We start from the raw sequence: 6000 nt of genomic DNA, 5'->3' as shown, positions 1-6000 counted from the left end.
AGCACTTACAGGCCCAACACAATTGTCCCAAGAGTCCCATTTAGCATGGAATGTCATCATGGAGCTATGAAGGGAATGAAAGATTTTTTCTGTCAGTTTGATGCATTCCATCCTGGAGAGCACCTGAGACCATAATAGAGTATCTCATTTCCAAATACAAGCTATCATCCATTGAATGGAACACATCAAAGTATGAATCAGATTGGATGTAGACTTCGGGACACCAGGGACATTTACAAAAAGCAAGCATATTTTAGGAGAGAGAGAAACCACTGTCCCAGCCAATCTGGTCACTAGTCTCTGTGCATGATCCCATATGGGTCCCAAACATTTGCAGCTCCAAAAAATATGTAGTAAATTACCTTCTTCTAGACAGCCCCTGAAACAGAGGGGAGAGACTGAATTGTAGAAGGAGTAAACCAAGGAGGGAGTCAAATACCATCTTGTAACTACTTTTAAGGGTGTCTCCCTGCATGCACTAGAACGTGAGCATTTATGCATGTTTGAAACCATGTGGTGCCATTCTGGAATGGAGAAACTACAGCCTAGGTCTTGTTCCCATCTAGTCATATACTTATGTTTATCTGGGAGGGTACTAGTGACAATATAAGAGTAAAGGCTAGATATAAGCCCTCGATCCCTAGATGAGGCGGAGCAAATGTTTTCAAAAATAGTAAATGGAGGGTTTAGTGTGAGGAGGTCCTGTGATTGAAAAAATGCCCTCACAAGGGTATAGTGGTCCCTTTCAGAGCTGGGAAGACCATACAAATCTACAAGTTGTTCAAATGTACAAAAAATATTGCCTATTGAGAGCTTTTTGAGATTCACCAGGCCTCTGGCTATCCAAGGGGATAAGGCCTCTCTGCTTAGAGGGAGCAAACCGGAGTCAAAGTGTCCCAAAAAGGATGTTAGCCAGGAGAGACTCACGACAACAGACCCAGGGGGGTTTTCAGTTTTAGCCACAGCCTGTACAAATGAACAACTATTTTGTTCGCAATTGCGTTATAACTAGACAGCTGTGCACCATTCCAGAGACCCGCCGAGAGAAAGTTCGGAAAAACTGTGGCCTGTTCGAACGAAAGCCAGGGAATACTCTTGGGGTCTGCATTCCATTGAGCCATTTGAATGAGTTTGGCTGAGAGATAATAGGACCATAAATCTGGAATGCCCAGGCCACCCTGGGATTGGGGGGCATAAAGTACATGACCGTTGTATCTGGATCTCTTACCGTTCCAAATTAATTTAGAAATCTCCCGCTGAAAAGAACTGATATGAGATTTAGGGACATTAACGGGGAGGGCCCTAAAGAAGAACAAGACCTTAGGTAGGATAATCATCTTAATGGCTGTAACTCTGCCCAGAAACGAGATGTGGTATGAAGACCACGTCTTCAATAACAAACTTAATTTTTTAAATAATGGAGGGAAGTTGGATATAAATAGTGATTCATAATGAGGAGTAATCTGGACCCCTAAGTAGCGAAAAGATCTCAAACACCAGGTGAAAGAGAAACTCTCTCTGATGGAGGTCTGCATCCAATTAGGCAGATTAATCGGCATAATAGAGCATTTGGAGAGGTTTACCCCTAAGCCCGACATGGATCGAAATCTCTCCAGTTCGATCAGCAAGTGAGGGAGTGAAATGTGAGGTTTGGATAAAAATAATAAGACATCATCGGCATACATACTTAATTTGTATTCGTTTCCCCCCTTGTAATGCCCCGTAATAAGGCCATTCTTTCTAATGGCTGTAGCCAAGGGTTCGATTGCTAGAGCGAACAGGAGGGGGGAAAGTGGGCAACCCTGTCTCGTACCTCTATGTAAGAAAAAAAATTCAGAGTTACACCCGGGAAGGCGAACTCTTGTTTGTGGAGACTGATATAGAGCTTTAAATCCATGAATGAACCCTTCACCTAGTCCATACTTAGGAAGGTGTTCTAGATAAGGCCAACTGACGCTATCAAAAGCCTTGTGAATATCAAGACTCACAAGGCATGTAGGGGATTTGCTGAGATTGGCATCATTAATAATATTAGCGACTAGCCTAATGTTGTCTGAAAGCTGTCTACCTGGAATAAACCCGGTCTGGTCAGGGTGGATCAATTTATGAATTACATTGGATAGTCGGTTAGCTAGCAGTCTGCCGAATAGTTTAAGGTCATTATTCATGACCGAGATGGGCCTATAATTTTGAGGGAAGGAATGATCTTTATCCGGTTTCGGGATGAGGGACATGTTAGCCAGGAGCATTTCTGCTGGAAAGTTTCCTCCCTGAAGGACGTGGTTGAATAATTTAGCAAGTCTGGGGGCAAGAATTGTGGCAAAGGTTTTATAATAGGAAGAGGAAAAGCCATCTGGGCCGGGGGCAGTGGAGGTTTTGAGAGCTTTAATCATATCTAGGACCTCATCTACTGTACAAGGTGCCTCTAAAGTATCCTTTTGTGTACTTGACAAAGATGGGACAGATAGGTTATCTATCCAGGGGTGAAATTCATTTACAGGTAGCGTAGAGGGCACCGAGAGGAGGTTTTTGTAAAAGTTTGTGAAGATTTCCAAGACTTCCTTGGGGTGTGAAACCATCCTCCCGTCTGGCCTTCTGAGCTTGTATACATGAGTGGGCCTTGTTGTTTGAGTTAATTTCTTTGCAAACATAGTAGATGTGGAGTTGCTGTGGAGTGTAAATTTGGCTTTGGACCATCTAAGGGCCTTTTCAGTATCACTAGAAAGGATGTCATCCAAAGCTTTCCTTTTAATATGGATCTGATCCATAAGTGTGGAGGAGGGGGAGAGATTGTGTTTATGATATAATTGATCTAATTCTTTCGTGAGGGATTTAATGTCTGACAATCTAGATTTGTTCCTGGCTGAGGCCAGGGCAATCAAATTTCCCCTGATGACTGCCTTGTGAGCCGTCCACACCACAGGAGTGGGTGAAATCCCATCTTCATTAATCTGGAAATAATCGATCAGTGAAGAGGAGATCTGGGCAACCAACGCCGGATCATTCAGTAAGGAGTCATTCAGTCTCCAGTTAAATGTCGTGCCACCCAGACCCAGTCCCCCCGATTCGAACAGCACAATCTGGTGGTCGGACCAAGGGCAGACATGTATACCTGCCGCTGAGGAATTAGCCAGCCAAACCGGGGTACAAAAAATATAATCCAGCCTGGCTGAGCTATCATGGGGATGAGAATAAAAGGTGTAACCCTTTACTCCAATATTGTGGGCACGCCAGGTGTCTATCAATTGTTTATCACTTAAGGCACGTTTCAGGCTTTTAGGGAAAGCCTTGGATGAGGCCGTAATGTTACTTCTGTCCAATGAAGGATGGGCTGCTAGATTTAAGTCCCCTCCAACCACCATGTGTGGGGATTCAAACCTGTCAAGAACTTCAAAAAATTGTCTAAAAAATGTGGTATGCATATCATTAGGTGCATATACAGAAGCTATGGTAATAGCTTTGCCTGCAATACTCCCCTTGATAATCAAGAATCTGTTCTCTGGGTCACAGTATGTGGATGATATATCAAATATTATACTATTACGTATAAAGATGGCAACCCCTCTAGTTTTATTATGGAAAGATGAACATTTAAACTGCTTGAAAGATTTATCGAAGAATTTAGGGTGTCTGTCAGTTGCAAAGTGCGTCTCCTGTAGTAAAATTATGTCCGCTCCTAACCTTTTATAATGTTTGAAGGCCTTATTTCTTTTATTGGGGGAATTGAACCCTTGAACGTTATGTGACAAAATTTGAATCCCCATGATTTATATTAAAAGGACTACGTTCAATCTGAACTTCCTGCAGGGTAAACTTTTGAGAAAAAGGAAAAATGACCAGAGCCGAGTGTAAATAACCAAACAGATAAAACCTCTGGGGAACCCAAGGAGGGGGCCCCAGACTGATTGGGGGTTGAATCTCTGACTCGGTATAGTGTGAACCTCACTCCCAATTAGGGGCTAGAAAAGTATAGATCAACCAAAATACTTGCATGTTATATATAAAGACCTGAGAAAATGACTTTCTGTTAACAAACGAACATTTTTTGAAACAACAACTGATCAAATAAAAGAAGATCATCCAAAAATTTTGAACCTGAGAAAATTTTTTGGAGATGGGCAGAAAAATAAGACCCATCCAAAAAAACATTACCCATTGGACATAACCGTCCAAAAACCGTGTGCGGAAATCCGGGCACCGAAGGCGCGGAGAGTCCCGGGGGACCATCCCCGCCCGGGCGCACGAGCACCCGCAAAATGGCACATAGAGGACTAACACACGGGAGAGGAGAGAGAAAGGTAGACAGGCAAATTCAAGTAATTATGTCAAGAACGTTTAAACCATCAGAATGTCTTTGCAGACACACTAGTGGGCACAGTCACCCCAGCACAGCCGCCCCATGGTAGGGGAGCGACCACACTAGGGAAAGGGCACACCAGCGTTCAAGAAATCCAAGGAGACACTTAAGTGAGATTTAGTGTATCACCAGGAATGCCTAGCTCTATAGTGGACATCCTCAGAAACCGCCATCTCTAAAAGGATTCCGCCACCTTCGCTGATCTCTTCTGGTTGCTGGGGTGGACCAAGATGGCGATGGCCTAGGAGTGTTCTGAGGGCGAACTTCAGGGGCAGCTTCCAGTAGGCCCAGTTTGACTAGAAGTTATTTTCCTTCAGCCAGGTTATACACCACGTAAACTGTGCCATTGTGAGGGACTGTCAGCTTGAAGGGAAAACCCTATCTGTATCGGATTCGGGCTGCTTGTAGTACAGAGGTGACCTCTTTCATCTTGCGCCGCCTTTCAAGTGTGGCCTGCGAAATATCGGGATAGATCTGTATGCGAGTGCCCTCCAATAAGATGTTGGGAGTGTTTCTTGAAGCTCGCAAAATATCCTTCTTGATTAGGAAGTCTTTGAGGCATAAAATGATGTCTCTTGGAGGCTTATCAGGAGGAGGTTTGGGGCGCAGAGTCATGTGAATCCTGTCACAGGTGAAATCCGATTCCTGTTTATCAGGCAGCAGGTCTTTGAAGAGCTTGGAAACTGCAGGGATCAGATCTGTAACTGTTTCAGGAATGCCTCTGAGGCGCAGGTTATTCCTGCGATTCCTGTTGTCCAAGTCCTCCACTTGTGTTTGTAACAAGCTATAGTTATCAGAAAGCAGCTCAAAGTCCTTTCTAAGGTCATTATGGGAGATAGAAAGTTCGTCGTGCTTGGTCTCTAATAAATCTGTGCGGCCTCCCAAAGCAGCTATTTCCTGGTTTAGCGTATTAGTGGCCTTGTGAATTTCAGTTTGAAACTTGTCTGCTAATTTTTCATAGATAGCAGCAAAACCTGCATCTAAATCCGCCTTTGTGACAACACATGTGCTCTCACGGGGCACTTGTTGAGGGCTGGGAGGTGAAGGTGGTTGTGCTGGTTCTGCCTGAAGCAATGGAAGGGCTTGGGCGCCATCTTGAGACATCCTGGTGATTTCCTTTGTGCGGAGCAGATAGGTCGTCAGGGAGTGCTTTGGCGTACCCCCCCCGATTCTTTTTCTTGGCTGACGGTATGCACCAGGTGTTCCCCCGGGGGTGTTGAAAATTGTGAGCAAGTATAAGCTAAATTGGCCCCGGGGATCCAGCCGTTCTCTCTCCCCTCCGAAAAAGCTGCGCACTTAGCACTCGTTCATATCAGCGCCGAGCATTACTGCATTAATTGGTGCATATATAATCAATACGGTAAAAGGCATATATCTGCGTATGCCCAGGGTATTGAAATGAGTGATGCAGATAAGGTGCAATAACCTGCAGGCAGTATCTCACGGATGACAGTGAGGCAGGCAGGGTGCATTAGTCTGCAGGCAGTACCGCACAAATGACAGTGAGGCAAACAGGGTGCAATAGTCTGCAGGCAGTATCTCACAGATGACAGTGAGGCAGACAGGGTGCAATAGTCTGCAGGCAGTACCGCTCAAATGACAGTGAGGCAGACAGGGTGCAATAGTCTGCAGGCAGTACCGCA

The sequence above is a fragment of the Pelophylax lessonae genome (genome assembly GCF_965119305.1).
Source record: "Pelophylax lessonae genome assembly, chromosome: 3".
Lineage (NCBI taxonomy): Eukaryota > Metazoa > Chordata > Amphibia > Anura > Ranidae > Pelophylax > Pelophylax lessonae.
This window is presented reverse-complemented; position numbering follows the sequence as displayed.